Source organism: Phyllobates terribilis, unplaced genomic scaffold (assembly GCF_046119375.1).
Source record: "Phyllobates terribilis strain yellow unplaced genomic scaffold, ASM4611937v1 Scaffold_5__5_contigs__length_657084704, whole genome shotgun sequence".
NCBI lineage: Eukaryota > Metazoa > Chordata > Amphibia > Anura > Dendrobatidae > Phyllobates > Phyllobates terribilis.
Window position 1 is genome coordinate 540,094,645 of NW_027362765.1, and position 15,051 is coordinate 540,109,695.

The 15,051-nt window shown below is 42.8% G+C and overlaps 1 long non-coding RNA gene across 1 annotated transcript in view; it reads right to left on the reverse strand.

The window, feature by feature from the left end:
- The window catches only part of LOC141273666 (uncharacterized), a 207,473-nt gene that overhangs the window by 188,635 nt on the left and 3,787 nt on the right, over positions 1-15,051 (reverse strand). The gene's annotated exons all lie outside the window — the stretch shown is intronic.

A 15,051-nucleotide genomic window follows, 5' to 3' on the forward strand; every position in this document is an offset into this window, starting at 1 on the left:
CAGGAGCCCATAGATTCTGCTGCCTCCAATAATATATACCTGACAGGAGCCCATACATTCTCCTGCCTCCAATAATATATACCTGACAGGAGCCCATACATTCTCCTGTCTCCAATAATATATACCTGACAGGAGCCCATACATTCTCCTGCCTCCAATAATATATACCTGACAGGAGCCTATACATTCTGCTGCCTCCAATAATATATACCTGGCAGGAGCCCATAAATTCTGCTGCCTCCAATAATATATACCTGACAGGAGCCCATACATTCTCCTGCCTCCAATAATATATACCTGACAGGAGCCCATAGATTCTCCGGCCTCCAATAATATATACCTGACAGAAGCCCATAGATTCTGCTGCCTCCAATAATATACAGTTATATGAAAAAGTTTGGGCACCCCTAGTAATCTTAAGCTTAATGTTTTATAAAAATTGGTGTTTTTGCAACAGCTATTTCAGTTTGATATATGTAATTACTGTTGGACACAGTAATGTTTCTGCCTTGAAATGAGGTTTATTGTACTAACAGAAAATGTGCAATCTGCATTCAAACAAAATTTGACAGGTGCATAAGTATGGGCACCTCACCAGAAAAGTGACATTAATATTTAGTAGATCCTCCTTTTGCAAAAATAACAGCCTCTAGTCGCTTCCTGTAGCTTTTAATGATTTCCTGGATCCTGGATGAAGGTATTTTTGACCATTCCTCTTTACAAAACAATTCCAGTTCATTTAAGCTTGACGGTTGCCGAGCATGGACAGCCCTCTTCAAATGATCCCACAGATGTTCAATGATATTCAGGTCTGGGGACTGGGATGGCCATTCCAGAACATTGTAATTGTTCCTCTGCATGAATGCCTGAGTAGATTTAGAGCGGTGTTTTGGATCATTGTCTTGCTGAAAGATCCATCCCCTGCGTAACTTCGACTTTATCACTGATTCATGAATATTATTGTCAAGAATCTGCTGATACTGAGTGGAATCCATGCGTCCCTCAACTTTAACAAGATTCCCGATGCCGGCATTGGCTACACAGCCCCAAAGCATGATGGAACCTCCACCAAATTTTACTGTGGGTAGCAAGTGTTTTTCTTGGAATTCTGTTTTTTTGCCGCCATGCATAACGCCTTTTTGTATGACCAAACAACTCAATGTTGGTTTCATCAGTCCACAGGACCTTCTTCCAAAAAGAAATTGAATTCTCCAAATGTGCTTTTGTATACCTCAGCCGACTTTGTTTGTGGCGTACTTGCAGAAACGGCTTCTTTCGCATCACTCTCCCATACAGCTTCTCCTTGTGCAAAGTGCGTTGTATAGTTGACCGATGCACAGTGACACCATCTGCAGCAAGTTGATGCTGCAGCTCTCTAGAGGTGGTCTGAGGATTGCCCTTGACTGATCTCACCATTCTTCTTCTCTGCCTTTCTGATGTTTTTCTTGGCCTGCAACTTCAGGCCTTAACAAGAACTGTCCCTGTGTTCTTCCATTTCCTTACTATGTTCCTCACAGTGGAAACTGACAGGTTAAATCTCTGAGACAGCTTTTTGTATCCTTCCCCTGAACAACTATGTTGAATAATCTTTGTTTTCAGATCATTTGACAGTTGTTTTGAGGAGCCCATGATGCCACTCTTCAGAGGAGATTCAAACAGGAGAACAACTTGCAAGTGGCCACTTTAAGTAGCTTTTCTCATGATTGCATACACCTAGCTATGAAGTTCAAAGCTCAATGAGGTTACAAAACCAAAAAAAGTGCTTTAGTACGTCAGTAAAAAGTAGGTAGGAGTTTTTAAAACAAGAAAATGATAATGGTGCCCATACTTATGCACATGTCAAATTTAGTTTGAATGCAGATTGCACATTTTGTGTTAGTACAATAAACCTTATTTCAAGGCAGAAACATTACTGTGTCCAACAGTTATTACATATATCAAACTGAAATAGCTGTTGCAAAAACACCAATTTTTATAAAACATTAAGCTTAAGATTAATAGAGGTGCCCAAACTTTTTCATATAACTGTATACCTGACAGGAGCCCATAGATTCTGCTGCCTCCAATAATATATACCTGACAGGAGCCCATAGATTCTGCTGCCTCCAATAATATATACCTGACAGGAGCCCATAGATTCTGCTGCCTCCAATAATATATACCTGACAGGAGCCCATACATGCTGCTGACTCCAATAATATATACCTGACATGAGCCCATAGATTCTGCTGCCTCCAATAATATATACCTGACAGGAGCCCATACATTCTCCTACCTCCAAAAATATATACCTGACAGGAACCCATACATTCTGCTGCCTCCAATAATATATACCTGACAGGAGCCCATACATTCTCCTACCTCCAATAATATATACCTGACAGGAGCCCATAGATTCTGCTGCCTCCAATAATATATACCTGACAGGAGCCCATACATTCTGCTGGCTCCAATAATATATACCTGACAGGAGCCCATACATTCTCCTGCCTCCAATAATATATACCTGACAGGAGCCCATACATTCTGCTGCCTCCAATAATATATACCTGGTAGGAGCCCATAGATTCTCCTACCTCCAATAATATATACCTGACAGGAGCCCATACATTCTGCTGCCTCCAATAATATATACCTGACAGGAGCCCATACATTCTGCTGCCTCCAATAATATATACCTGACAGGAGCCCATACATTCTGCTGCCTCCAATAATATATACCTGACAGGAGCCCATACATTCTCCTGCCTCCAATAATATATACCTGACAGGAGCCCATACATTCTGCTGCCTCCAATAATATATACCTGACAGGAGCCCATACATTCTCCTGCCTCCAATAATATATACCTGACAGGAGCCCATAGATTCTGCTGCCTCCAATAATATATACCTGACAGGAGACCATACATTCTGCTGCCTCCAATAATATATACCTGACAGGAGCCCATAGATTCTGCTGCCTCCAATAATATATACCTGATAGGAGCCCATACATTCTCCTGCCTCCAATAATATATACCTGACAGGAGCCCATAGATTCTGCTACCTCCAATAATATATACCTGGTAGGAGCCCATACATTCTCCTACCTCCAATAATATATACCCGGTAGGAGCCCATAGATTCTCCTACCTCCAATAATATATACCCGACAGGAGCCCATAGATTCTGCTGCCTCCAATAATATATACCTGGTAGGAGCCCATAGATTCTGCTGCCTCCAATAATATATACCCGGTAGGAGCCCATAGATTCTCCTACCTCCAATAATATATACCCGACAGGAGCCCATAGATTCTGCTGCCTCCAATAATATATACCTGACAGGAGTCCATAGATTCTGCTGCCTCCAATAATATATACCTGACAGGAGCCCATAGATTCTCCTACCTCTAATAATATATACCTGACAGGAGCCCATAGATTCTGCTGCCTCCAATAATATATACCTGACAGGAGCCCATAGATTCTGCTGCCTCCAATAATATATACCTGACAGGAGCCCATAGATTCTGCTGCCTCCAATAATATATACCTGACAGGAGCCCATAGATTCTGCTGCCTCCAATAATATCTACCTGACAGGAGCCCATACATGCTGCTGACTCCAATAATATATACCTGACATGAGCCCATAGATTCTGCTGCCTCCAATAATATATACCTGACAGGAGCCCATACATTCTCCTACCTCCAATAATATATACCTGACAGGAGCCCGTACATTCTGCTGCCTCCAATAATATATACCTGACAGGAGCCCATAGATTCTGCTGTCTCCAATAATATATACCTGACAGGAGCCCATAGATTCTGCTGGCTCCAATAATATATACCTGACAGGAGCCCATACATTCTCCTGCCTCCAATAATATATACCTGACAGGAGCCCATACATTCTGCTGCCTCCAATAATATATACCTGACAGGAGCCCATACATTCTGCTGCCTCCAATAATATATACCTGACAGGAGCCCATATATTCTGCTGCCTCCAATAATATATACCTGACAGGAGCCCATAGATTCTCCGGCCTCCAATAATATATACCTGACAGGAGCCCATAGATTCTCCTACCTCCAATAATATATACCTGACAGGAGCCCATAGATTCTGCTGCCTCCAATAATATATACCTGACAGGAGCTCATACATTCTGCTGCCTCCAATAATATATACCTGACAGGAGCCCATAGATTCTGCTGTCTCCAATAATATATACCTGACAGGAGCCCATACATTCTGCTGCCTCCAATAATATATACCTGACAGGAGCCCATACATTCTCCTGCCTCCAATAATATATACCTGACAGGAGTCCATACATTCTCCTACCACCAATAATATATACCTGACAGGAGCCCATACATTCTGCTGCCTCCAATAATATATACCTGGTAGGAGCCCATAGATTCTCCTACCTCCAATAATATATACCTGACAGGAGCCCATACATTCTGCTGCCTCCAATAATATATACCTGACAGGAGCCCATACATTCTGCTGCCTCCAATAATATATACCTGACAGGAGCCCATACATTCTGCTGCCTCCAATAATATATACCTGACAGGAGCCCATATATTCTGCTGCCTCCAATAATATATACCTGACAGGAGCCCATAGATTCTCCGGCCTCCAATAATATATACCTGACAGGAGCCCATAGATTCTCCTACCTCCAATAATATATACCTGACAGGAGCCCATACATTCTCCTGCCTCCAATAATATATACCTGACAGGAGCCCATAGATTCTGCTGCCTCCAATAATATATACCTGACAGGAGCCCATACATTCTGCTGCCTCCAATAATATATACCTAACAGGAGCCCATAGATTCTGCTGCCTCCAATAATATATACCTGACAGGAGCCCATAGATTCTGCTGTCTCCAATAATATATACCTGACAGGAGCCCATACATTCTGCTGCCTCCAATAATATATACCTGACAGGAGCCCATACATTCTCCTGCCTCCAATAATATATACCTGACAGGAGTCCATACATTCTCCTACCACCAATAATATATACCTGACAGGAGCCCATACATTCTGCTGCCTCCAATAATATATACCTGACAGGAGCCTATACATTCTCCTACCACCAATAATATATACCTGACAGGAGCCCATACATTCTGCTGCCTCCAATAATATATACCTAACAGGAGCCCATAGATTCTGCTGTCTCCAATAATATATACCTGACAGGAGCCCATACATTCTCCTGCCTCCAATAATATATACCTGACAGGAGCCCATACATTCTCCTGCCTCCAATAATATAAACCTGACAGGAGCCCATACATTCTGCTGCCTCCAATAATATATACCTGACAGGAGCCCATACATTCTCCTGCCTCCAATAATATATACCTGACAGGAGCCCATAGATTCTGCTGCCTCCAATAATATATACCTGACAGGAGCCCATAGATTCTCCTGCCTCCAATAATATATACCTGACAGGAGCCCATAGATTCTCCTGCCTCCAATAATATATACCTGACAGGAGCCCATACATTCTCCTACCACCAATAATATATACCTGACAGGAGCCCATACATTCTGCTGCCTCCAATAATATTACCTGACAGGAGCCCATACATTCTCCTGCCTCCAATTATATATACCTGACAGGAGCCCATAGATTCTGCAGCCTCCAATAATATATACCTGACAGGAGCCCATAGATTCTCCTGCCTCCAATAATATATACCTGACAGGAGCCCATACATTCTCCTGCCTCCAATAATATATACCTGACAGGAGCCCATACACTCTCCTGCCTCCAATAATATATACCTGACAGGAGCCCATATATTCTGCTGCCTCCAATAATATATACCTGACAGGAGCTCATACATTCTGCTGCCTCCAATAATATATAAATGGCAGGAGCCCATACATTCTGCTGCCTCCAATAATATATACCTGACAGGAGCCCATACATTCTCCTGCCTCCAATAATATATACCTGACAGGAGTCCATACATTCTGCTGCCTCCAATAATATATACCTGACAGGAGCCCATACATTCTGCTGCCTCCAATAATATATACCCGACAGGAGCCCATACATTCTGCTGCCTCCAATAATATATACCTGACAGGAGCCCGTACATTCTGCTGCCTCCAATAATATATACCTGACAGGAGCCCATACATTCTGCTGCCTCCAATAATATATACCTGGCAGGAGCCCATAGATTCTCCTGCCTCCAATAATATATACCTGACAGGAGCCCATAGATTCTCCTACCTCCAATAATATATACCTGACAGGAGCCCATAGATTCTCCTGCCTCCAATAATATATACCTGACAGGAGCCCATAGATTCTCCTGCCTCCAATAATATATACCTGACAGGAGCCCATAGATTCTGCTGCCTCCAATAATATATACCTGACAGGAGCCCATAGATTCTGCTGCCTCCAATAATATATACCTGACAGGAGCTCATAGATTCTGCTGCCTCCAATAATATATACCTGACAGGAGCCCATACATTCTCCTGCCTCCAATAATATATACCTGAGAGGAGCCCATACATTCTGCTGCCTCCAATAATATATACCTGGCAGGAGCCCATACATTCTGCTGCCTCCAATAATATATACCTGGCAGGAGCCCATACATTCTGCTGCCTCCAATAATATATACCTGACAGGAGCCCATACATTCTGCTGCCTCTAATAATATATACCTGACAGGAGCCCATACATTCTGCTGCCTCCAATAATATATACCTGACAGGAGCCCATACATTCTCCTGCCTCCAAAATTATATACCTGACAGGAGCCCATACATTCTGCTGCCTCCAATAATATATACCTGGCAGGAGCCCATAGATTCTCCTACCTCCAATAATATATACCTGACAGGAGCCCATAGATTCTGCTGCCTCCAATAATATATACCTGACAGGAGCCCATAGATTCTCCTACCTCCAATAATATATACCTGACAGGAGCCCATAGATTCTGCTGCCTCCAATAATATATACCTGACAGGAGCTCATAGATTCTGCTGCCTCCAATAATATATACCTGACAGGAGCTCATAGATTCTGTTGCCTCCAATAATACATACCTGACAGGAGCCCATACATTCTCCTGCCTCCAATAATATATACCTGACAGGAGCCCATAGATTCTCCTACCTCCAATAATATATACCTGACAGGAGCCCATAGATTCTGCTGCCTCCAATAATATTACCTGACAGGAGCCCATACATTCTCCTGCCTCCAATTATATATACCTGACAGGAGCCCATAGATTCTGCAGCCTCCAATAATATATACCTGACAGGAGTCCATAGATTCTCCTGCCTCCAATAATATATACATGACAGGAGCCCATACATTCTCCAACCTCCAATAATATATACCTGACAGGAGCCCATACATTCTCCCGCCTCCAATAATATATACCTGACAGGAGCCCATACATTCTGCTGCCTCCAATAATATATACCTAACAGGAGCCCATAGATTCTGCTGTCTCCAATAATATATACCTGACAGGAGCCCATACATTCTCCTGCCTCCAATAATATATACCTGACAGGAGCCCATACATTCTGCTGCCTCCAATAATATATACCTGACAGGAGCCCATATATTCTCCTGCCTCCAATAATATATACCTGGCAGGAGCCCATACATTCTGCTGCCTCCAATAATATATACCTGACAGGAGCCCATAGATTCTCCTGCCTCCAATAATATATACCTGACAGGAGTCCATAGATTCTGCTGCTTCCAATAATATATACCTGACAGGAGCCCATAGATTCTCCAGCCTGCAATAATATATACCTGACAGAAGCCCATAGATTCTGCTACCTCCAATAATATATACCTGACAGGAGCCCATAGATTCTGCTGCCTCCAATAATATATACCTGACAGGAGCCCATACATTCTGCTGCCTCCAATAATATATACCTGACAGGAGCCCATACATTCTGCTGCCTCCAATAACATATACCTGGCAGGAGCCCATACATTCTGCTGCCTCCAATAATATATACCTGACAGGAGCCCATACATTCTCCTGTCTCCAATAATATATACCTGACAGGAGCCCATACATTCTGCTGCCTCCAATAATATATACCTGACAGGAGCCCATACATTCTGCTGCCTCCAATAATATATACCTGACAGGAGCCCATACATTCTCCTGCCTCCAATAATATATACCTGACAGGAGCCCATAGATTCTGCTGCCTCCAATAATATATACCTGACAGGAGCCCATAGATTCTGCTGCCTCCAATAATATATACCTGACAGGAGCCCATAGATTCTGCTGCCTCCAATAATATATACCTGGAAGGAGCCCATACATTCTCCTGCCTCCAATAATATATACCTGACAAGAGCCCATACATTCTCCTACCTCCAATAATATATACCTGAGAAGAGCCCATACATTCTCCTACCTCCAATAATATATACCTGACAGGATCCCATACATTCTCCCGCCTCCAATAATATATACCTGACAGGAGCCCATACATTCTGCTGCCTCCAATAATATATACCTAACAGGAGCCCATAGATTCTGCTGTCTCCAATAATATTACCTGACAGGAGCCCATACATTCTCCTGCCTCCAATTATATATACCTGACAGGAGCCCATAGATTCTGCAGCCTCCAATAATATATACCTGACAGGAGTCCATAGATTCTCCTGCCTCCAATAATATATACATGACAGGAGCCCATACATTCTCCAACCTCCAATAATATATACCTGACAGGAGCCCATACATTCTCCCGCCTCCAATAATATATACCTGACAGGAGCCCATACATTCTGCTGCCTCCAATAATATATACCTAACAGGAGCCCATAGATTCTGCTGTCTCCAATAATATATACCTGACAGGAGCCCATACATTCTCCTGCCTCCAATAATATATACCTGACAGGAGCCCATACATTCTGCTGCCTCCAATAATATATACCTGACAGGAGCCCATATATTCTCCTGCCTCCAATAATATATACCTGGCAGGAGCCCATACATTCTGCTGCCTCCAATAATATATACCTGACAGGAGCCCATAGATTCTCCTGCCTCCAATAATATATACCTGACAGGAGTCCATAGATTCTGCTGCTTCCAATAATATATACCTGACAGGAGCCCATAGATTCTGCTGCCTCCAATAATATATACCTGACAGGAGCCCATAGATTCTGCTGCTTCCAATAATATATACCTGACAGGAGCCCATAGATTCTGCTGCTTCCAATAATATATACCTGACAGGAGCCCATAGATTCTCCTGCCTCCAATAATATATACCTGACATCGAGCCCATAGATTCTTCTGCCTCCAATAATATATACCTGACAGGAGCCCATAGATTCTGCTGCCTCCAATAATATATACCTGACAGGAGCCCATACATTCTGCTGCCTCCAATAATATATACCTGACAGGAGCCCATACATTCTGCTGCCTCCAATAATATATACCTGGCAGGAGCCCATACATTCTGCTGCCTCCAATAATATATACCTGACAGGAGCCCATACATTCTGCTGCCTCCAATAATATATACCTGACAGGAGCCCATACATTCTGCTGCCTCCAATAATATATACCTGACAGGAGCCCATAGATTCTCCTGCCTCCAATAATATATACCTGACAAGAGCCCATACATTCTCCTACCTCCAATAATATATACCTGACAGGATCCCATACATTCTCCTGCCTCCAATAATATATACCTGACAAGAGCCCATACATTCTCCTACCTCCAATAATATATACCTGACAGGAGCCCATACATTCTCCTGCCTCCAATAATATATACCTGACAAGAGCCCATACATTCTCCTACCTCCAATAATATATACCTGACAGGAGCCCATACATTCTGCTGCCTCCAATAATATATACCTGACAGGAGCCCATAGATTCTCCTGCCTCCAATAATATATACCTGACAAGAGCCCATACATTCTCCTACCTCCAATAATATATACCTGACAGGATCCCATACATTCTCCTGCCTCCAATAATATATACCTGACAAGAGCCCATACATTCTCCTACCTCCAATAATATATACCTGACAGGAGCCCATACATTCTCCTGCCTCCAATAATATATACCTGACAAGAGCCCATACATTCTCCTACCTCCAATAATATATACCTGACAGGAGCCTATACATTCTCCTACCTCCAATAATATATACCTGACAGGAGCCTATACATTCTCCTGCCTCCAATAATATATACCTGACAGGAGCCCATAGATTCTCCTGCCTCCAATAATATATACCTGACAGGAGTCCATAGATTCTGCTGCTTCCAATAATATATACCTGACAGGAGCCCATAGATTCTGCTGCCTCCAATAATATATACCTGACAGGAGCCCATAGATTCTGCTGCTTCCAATAATATATACCTGACGGGAGCCCATAGGTTCTCCAGCCTGCAATAATATATACCTGACAGGAGCCCATACATTCTGCTGCCTCCAATAATATATACCTGACAGGAGCCCATACATTCTGCTGCCTCCAATAATATATACCTGGAAGGAGCCCATACATTCTCCTGCCTCCAATAATATATACCTGACAAGAGCCCATACATTCTCCTACCTCCAATAATATATACCTGACAAGAGCCCATACATTCTCCTACCTCCAATAATATATACCTGACAGGATCCCATACAGTCTCCTGCCTCCAATAATATATACCTGACAGGAGCCCATACATTCTCCTGCCTCCAATAATATATACCTGACAAGAGCCCATACATTCTCCTACCTCCAATAATATATACCTGACAGGATCCCATACATTCTCCTGCCTCCAATAATATATACCTGACAAGAGCCCATACATTCTCCTGCCTCCAATAATATATACCTGACAAGAGCCCATACATTCTCCTACCTCCAATAATATATACCTGACAGGAGCCCATACATTCTGCTGCCTCCAATAATATATACCTGACAGGAGCCCATACATTCTGCTGCCTCCAATAATATATACCTGACAGGAGCCCATAGATTCTGCTGCCTCCAATAATATATACCTGACAGGAGCCTATAGATTCTCCTGCCTCCAATAATATATACCTGACAGGAGCCCATACATTCTGCTGCCTCCAATAATATATACCTGACAGGAGCCCATATATTCTCCTGCCTCCAATAATATATACCTGACAGGAGCCCATGCATTCTCCTGCCTCCAATAATATATACCTGACAGGAGCCCATACATTCTGCTGCCTCCAATAATATATACCTGGCAGGAGCCCATAGATTCTCCTACCTCCAATAATATATACCTGACAGGAGCCCATAGATTCTGCTGCCTCCAATAATATATACCTGACAGGAGCCCATAGATTCTCCTACCTCCAATAATATATACCTGACAGGAGCCCATAGATTCTGCTGCCTCCAATAATATATACCTGACAGGAGCTCATAGATTCTGCTGCCTCCAATAATATATACCTGACAGGAGCTCATAGATTCTGTTGCCTCCAATAATACATACCTGACAGGAGCCCATACATTCTCCTGCCTCCAATAATATATACCTGACAGGAGCCCATAGATTCTCCTACCTCCAATAATATATACCTGACAGGAGCCCATAGATTCTGCTGCCTCCAATAATATTACCTGACAGGAGCCCATACATTCTCCTGCCTCCAATTATATATACCTGACAGGAGCCCATAGATTCTGCAGCCTCCAATAATATATACCTGACAGGAGTCCATAGATTCTCCTGCCTCCAATAATATATACATGACAGGAGCCCATACATTCTCCAACCTCCAATAATATATACCTGACAGGAGCCCATACATTCTCCCGCCTCCAATAATATATACCTGACAGGAGCCCATACATTCTGCTGCCTCCAATAATATATACCTAACAGGAGCCCATAGATTCTGCTGTCTCCAATAATATATACCTGACAGGAGCCCATACATTCTCCTGCCTCCAATAATATATACCTGACAGGAGCCCATACATTCTGCTGCCTCCAATAATATATACCTGACAGGAGCCCATATATTCTCCTGCCTCCAATAATATATACCTGGCAGGAGCCCATACATTCTCCTGCCTCCAATAATATATACCTGACAGGAGCCCATAGATTCTCCTGCCTCCAATAATATATACCTGACAGGAGTCCATAGATTCTGCTGCTTCCAATAATATATACCTGACAGGAGCCCATAGATTCTGCTGCCTCCAATAATATATACCTGACAGGAGCCCATAGATTCTGCTGCTTCCAATAATATATACCTGACAGGAGCCTATAGATTCTGCTGCTTCCAATAATATATACCTGACAGGAGCCCATAGATTCTCCTGCCTCCAATAATATATACCTGACATCGAGCCCATAGATTCTTCTGCCTCCAATAATATATACCTGACAGGAGCCCATAGATTCTGCTGCCTCCAATAATATATACCTGACAGGAGCCCATACATTCTGCTGCCTCCAATAATATATACCTGACAAGAGCCCATACATTCTCCTACCTCCAATAATATATACCTGACAGGAGCCTATACATTCTCCTACCTCCAATAATATATACCTGACAGGAGCCTATACATTCTGCTGCCTCCAATAATATATACCTGACAGGAGCCCATAGATTCTCCTGCCTCCAATAATATATACCTGACAGGAGTCCATAGATTCTGCTGCTTCCAATAATATATACCTGACAGGAGTCCATAGATTCTGCTGCTTCCAATAATATATACCTGACAGGAGCCCATAGATTCTGCTGCTTCCAATAATATATACCTGACAGGAGCCCATAGATTCTCCAGCCTGCAATAATATATACCTGACAGGAGCCCATAGATTCTCCAGCCTGCAATAATATATACCTGACAGGAGCCCATAGATTCTGCTGCCTCCAATAATATATACCTGACAGGAGCCCATAGATTCTGCTGCCTCCAATAATATATACCTGACAGGAGCCCATAGATTCTGCTGCCTCCAATAATATATACCTGACAGGAGCCCATACATTCTGCTGCCTCCAATAATATATACCTGACAGGAGCCCATACATTCTGCTGCCTCCAATAATATATACCTGACAGGAGCCCATAGATTCTGCTGCCTCCAATAATATATACCTGACAGGAGCTCATAGATTCTGCTGCCTCCAATAATATATACCTGACAGGAGCTCATAGATTCTGTTGCCTCCAATAATACATACCTGACAGGAGCCCATACATTCTCCTGCCTCCAATAATATATACCTGACAGGAGCCCATAGATTCTCCTACCTCCAATAATATATACCTGACAGGAGCCCATAGATTCTGCTGCCTCCAATAATATATACCTGACAGGAGCCCATAGATTCTCCTACCTCCAATAATATATACCTGACAGGAGCCCATAGATTCTGCTGCCTCCAATAATATATACCTGACAGGAGCTCATAGATTCTGCTGCCTCCAATAATATATACCTGACAAGAGCCCATACATTCTCCTACCTCCAATAATATATACCTGACAGGAGCCCATACATTCTCCTGCCTCCAATAATATATACCTGACAAGAGCCCATACATTCTCCTACCTCCAATAATATATACCTGACAGGAGCCTATACATTCTCCTACCTCCAATAATATATACCTGACAGGAGCCTATACATTCTGCTGCCTCCAATAATATATACCTGACAGGAGCCCATAGATTCTCCTGCCTCCAATAATATATACCTGACAGGAGTCCATAGATTCTGCTGCTTCCAATAATATATACCTGACAGGAGTCCATAGATTCTGCTGCTTCCAATAATATATACCTGACAGGAGCCCATAGATTCTGCTGCTTCCAATAATATATACCTGACAGGAGCCCATAGATTCTCCAGCCTGCAATAATATATACCTGACAGGAGCCCATAGATTCTCCAGCCTGCAATAATATATACCTGACAGGAGCCCATAGATTCTGCTGCCTCCAATAATATATACCTGACAGGAGCCCATAGATTCTGCTGCCTCCAATAATATATACCTGACAGGAGCCCATAGATTCTGCTGCCTCCAATAATATATACCTGACAGGAGCCCATACATTCTGCTGCCTCCAATAATATATACCTGACAGGAGCCCATACATTCTGCTGCCTCCAATAATATATACCTGGCAGGAGCCCATACATTCTGCTGCCTCCAATAATATATACCTGACAGGAGCCCATACATTCTCCTGTCTCCAATAATATATACCTGACAGGAGCCCATACATTCTGCTGCCTCCAATAATATATACCTGACAGGAGCCCATACATTCTGCTGCCTCCAATAATATATACCTGACAGGAGCCCATACATTCTCCTGCCTCCAATAATATATACCTGACAGGAGCCCATAGATTCTGCTGCCTCCAATAATATATACCTGACAGGAGCCCATAGATTCTGCTGCCTCCAATAATATATACCTGACAGGAGCCCATAGATTCTGCTGCCTCCAATAATATATACCTGGAAGGAGCCCATACATTCTCCTGCCTCCAATAATATATACCTGACAAGAGCCCATACATTCTCCTACCTCCAATAATATATACCTGACAAGAGCCCATACATTCTCCTACCTCCAATAATATATACCTGACAAGAGCCCATACATTCTCCTACCTCCAATAATATATACCTGACAGGATCCCATACATTCTCCTGCCTCCAATAATATATACCTGACAAGAGCCCATACATTCTCCTGCCTCCAATAATATATACCTGACAAGAGCCCATACATTCTCCTACCTCCAATAATATATACCTGACAGGAGCCCATACATTCTGCTGCCTCCAATAATATATACCTGACAGGAGCCCATACATTCTGCTGCCTCCAATAATATATACCTGACAGGAGCCCATAGATTCTGCTGCCTCCAATAATATATACCTGACAGGAGCCTATAGATTCTCCTGCCACCAAT